Raw genomic sequence first — 5,000 nt, forward strand, 5'->3', positions numbered from 1 at the left:
CTATCTGTGGGAAAGGTAATCTGGTATGTATGGCATATCTGTTCGAGCACACGTGCCATATCTTCCTGTATTTCAAGAGACTTAGTTTAGAGTCTAACCAGTGTTTATTTCTATCTTTGGGAAAGATAATCTTGTAGATGTGGCATTTCTCTTCAAGCAGTGGTGCCAAATCCTCTATTTCAAATGACCTAAGATTAGATAGAGACTAACTGGGTCTTATTTTATTCTAATGGAAAGATAATCTGGTATATGTGGCATATCTGTTCCAGCACACGTGCCATATCTTCATGTATTTCAAACGACCTTAGTTTAGACTTTAGAGACTAACCGGTGCTTTATTTGTTAGATGTGAAATATCTGTTCGAATGGTGATGCCATATCTATCTGTATTTCAAGCGACTTTAGAATAGAGACTAACTGGTGCTTATTTCTTTCTATGGGAAAGATAATATGATATACGTGACATTTCTGTTCAAGAATAGGTGCCATATCCCCTCTTTTAAGTGACTAAGATTAGAGACTAACTGATGCTTATTTCTTTCTGTGAAAAAGATAATCTGGGAGATGTGGAAATTCTGATCGACCAGTGGTGCCATATCCTCTATTTCAAATGACCTAAGATTAGAGGCTAACCGATGCTTATTTTTTTTTATGGGAAAGATAATCTTGTATTTGTGGCATTTATATTTGAGCAGTGATGCTCATTTCTTGCTATGGTACACATAATCTGGCAAATGTGGCATTGCTATCTCAGCAGCAGTGCCATATCTTCCTGCATTGCAAGAAACCTAAGATTAGAGACTAACCGGTGCTTATTTTTTTTTCTCTGGAAAAGATAATCTGGTAGATGTGGCATATCTGTTCTAGCAGAGTTGCCATATCTCCCTGTATTTCAAGCGAAGTTGAATTAGAGTTTATCGGGAAATGCTGACACCATCTGTGAGCTGGTGCATATTATTTCTAGATGGTTGGAGATACGCAAGCCCACAATTCTGGTGTAGCTAGACTATTGTGTTAATGGGAGCAAATGGGAGTGGTAAAGTTTCAGATTTATTGATGGAGAATAATCATATCAATATCAAAACTAATAACTATTCATATTATCGCTATAAAAACCATACCAACAGTCAGGTCTGACACAGCCAAGCAGAAATAAGGCACCTTAGATAAAAACTAAAATAAGTTGCTATATTGGGTTTAGAAACTAATAATTTGAGTCTACAATTCCGTATAAGCAAGGCTACACAGAGATCAAAATTTTATTGATGCTTCTCGGTTAATCATTGAGGTCAAACGAAGATCAGAATTTGACTAACGCATCTTGGTGGAGCTGTGAGACACCAAGTGAATTAGTCAGCAAAATCAGTCTTTGCGATTCTAATTACTTGAATTGTAAATTGTAGAAATTAATTCCAACCCGGAGTTGAGCAGTAGAGATTCATTTCGTGTAATAAACACTCATCATAAAAATTAAATTCTGTAAATGGGAAAAATTGATACGAACTCTTTCAAGAAGCATCATGTGATTGATTTTCAGTCATAAGCCCCAGTAATAACTCGGCAATTGAATGACTAACCCTGAAAATATAACATTGCATATCCTGATTAAATGGAATCACAAACGAATATGTCTTTGAGGGGTGTTCCTTGTTTGATTAATTAAAACCCAGCTAAATATATTTGGTACAGAAGGGTCGCCCTCCCACGACCTTTTTCTCTATCTTTGAATCTAAGTGTTTATGTATATAGCCTACATTATAACAACAACAACAAATGCATCCGTTTCTAGTCCAATGCAGGATAAAGGCCTTAGACATGTCCTTAGTCATGTCTGGGGTTTAGCCAAGCCAATTACAACGCCATGTTGACCCCTGAGGATTGGTGATGGTGGGAGACTTTAGTCTGATCGCTCACAGCAAATCAACCTAGTATTATGGGCGGGGTGTCCCTGCTAAGTACAGCTTTTCTGATCATGATGATGCACAAACCCTTTCACCACGTTAAGATATAGCCTATATATATATATATATATATATATATATATATATATATATATATATATATATATATATATATATATATATCACAGCGCTGGCAAGCGCGACAGGGGAACAAGCAAAAATGCTGCCAGTGCTGTTATATACGATTACGTAAACCAGAAATACCGGGTTTTCAGAAAAGTGCTTTCCGGACATAATATAAGCTTGAAACTCTAGGATTTAGTTCTATTCAATTTAACTAGACGATCCTAAAAGTTTCAAGTCCTTATCTTAAAAGGTTCGTGAAATATGACGTCAGAAATATGCAAAAAAATTGCAAAATTGACGTCAACTTTCATGTGTTCAATATAGAGTCATGGATAGACGCTTTTTAGCAAAGTTTCAACTCTATAATCTTAGCTTCTGAATGAGCTAGATAGCTGTTCGACCTCAGGTTTTGTAGATTATGTTTTAAATTGTGTATTAGGCTATGTGGGAATGTTTTGCGGTAATCACGAAGGCTGTAGTCACGTACCTAAGTTTCAAAAGGCATCAAACTGACATCTTTAAGCGAACTTTCAACGTTTATTTCTCAGCTTGTGAATAATAAGTTATAGACATGTTTGACCTCACATTTTTAAGATATGACTATAAACTAGTTAATCAATACGCTTGCGTAAAAAAAGAGTGATATTTTACCCAAAAACCGATAAATCGGTTGGAACTTTTGACCGGGGAAACGTCTGTCTATATCCGAACATAACTTGACAACAAAACGTTTACCCGATTGAGCGGTTTAAAGAATTGATATAAAAATTTTAACCGGGTGTCGCCGGTCGCTTGCTTTTGACATTACCCATAGTCATAAAACAAAAAAATTCTGGGTAACGTACCTACAACTATAACGTTAAATAATAAAATAGCATACACGCCAACCTTTGATCACAGCGCTGGCATCGGTTTTTGGGTAAAATATATATATACATTATATATATATATATATATATATATATATATATATATATATATATATATATATATATATATATATATAATGTATGTATGTGTGTGTGTTGGCAGATATGACTTCCATCTTTTCAGATATTAAATCTTAAATAATTGTTAATTGGACTACCTTAAGAATAACCCTGAAGAGAGTTATATATGACATTCAGGATTCGAAACTCTCTGAATCAGTTTTCTGTTAACGTGCTTTTTCCCATTTATATGGGGGTAAGCAGGTCGCCTTCTTTTTGAAGGACTTTGCTTTGGCTTTGGGGTAGACCGTAGTCCAGATAGGCTTTCCTGCCTGACATCGCTAAGACCCCGGTAGCGTACGTCATGTGTTGTACCAATCACCAGCGTCCTTCCTCCCAGCAGCAAGGAGTCCTTGTGCGGTTAGGAAAACAGTTCGAGACGTGTTGGGTGTCTGTTATTGTCTTAGAAGATGTTGGAGTGGCTTTGTTTGTGTGTGTATTAGTTTGTTCGTTAATTTGTTGAGAGTTAAGTTATATTAGACTCTGCTGGACATTTTCCTCACGTACTGGAATGGTGGTACATAAAATTGAAAACAACCCATAGCCGATTGCTCTCCTCTCTCCTCTCTCTCTCTCTCTCTCTCTCTCTCTCTCTCTCTCTCTCTCTCTCTCTCTCTCTCTCTCTCTCTCTCTCTCTCTACTACTACTACTACTACTACTACTACTACTACTAATAATAATAATAATAATAATGAAAATTAACCAACATAGGGAAGGAAATTGAGAATAGTAGGAGTATGCTGAGAGAGAGAGAGAGAGAGAGAGAGAGAGAGAGAGAGAGAGAGAGAGAGAGAGAGAGAGAGAGAGAGAGAGAGAGTATGTGTCCTTAATCACAATTCCTATTCCCAAAATCTGATTTTCTACATAATCCGATTTTTCATATAATCGGATTTTCTTGCCAATTATTCAGAATTACTTTTTGCTCTTTACCAAGAATTTCGTTCTAATTTTGAAACAAACTTATACTCTTACATTATAAAATTGTATGATCAAAGTGGGTCTTTTATACGGAATTTTATAAACTTGAAAAGATTTACTGAAGTTAGACACTCCGGTCAATTTCAACTCTATGTTGCGTTTTACAGGTTAACAGAAGTGTACAAGTTATAAATTTTATCTTTACCAGGTATTATATCTGTTTCCCCTGCATTTATGATTCTCAGATCTATTTAGATTTTGTTAGAAATATGTTATGAAGTATCATTCATAGTTTACGTTTTTCAATTCTTTCAATTGCTATTTTATGATTACATTTTTGCTGTTAAAAGTTGAGGCGGGGGGGGGGGGTGTTAGATAACAAGTTATATGCAATTCATCTAAAGATTTGAAAGTGGTGAATCAAATTGAATATTGTGACCTGCTTTCTCCAAGTGTCAGATGATTGGCGTATCATAGATTTTGAGTTATTCTCTTTATTTTTTGTTTTGTATAAGATAAATTCCTTTTCACAGAGACGAGGTATCAAGTTTAAACTAAAAATACTTGAAAATATTTCAAATGGAATCTGAAGTATATATCTATATTTTTTAAATGTATATTCTACATAGAGCAAGTTTTCAAATTATACGTAATACGGTTTTATTTGTTTTCTTTCAATAGATTTTTTACAGGTAGGGCCTACAGACTTATCAACATATTTCATGAACAAAAGTAAATGAATAATGTCCAAGGATTATCATGTTAAACGCCAGGTCTCCCCCCCCCTCTCTCTCTCTCTCTCTCTCTCTCTCTCTCTCTCTCTCTCTCTCTCTCTCTCTCTCTCTCTCTCTCTCTCTCTCATACCTAGACTAAAGAAGGTAAGTTTTGTAAAAAAAAAATCGCTATGGACTTTTATTATTATTATTATTATTATTATTATTATTATTATTATTATTATTATTATTGTTGTTGTTGTTATAAGAATATGCGACTCGTCAAAAATGATGGCTAAATATTTAGATAGATATCCTCACACACACACATGCACACGCTGCCCCCTCCCACC

Source organism: Palaemon carinicauda, chromosome 21 (assembly GCF_036898095.1).
Source record: "Palaemon carinicauda isolate YSFRI2023 chromosome 21, ASM3689809v2, whole genome shotgun sequence".
NCBI lineage: Eukaryota > Metazoa > Arthropoda > Malacostraca > Decapoda > Palaemonidae > Palaemon > Palaemon carinicauda.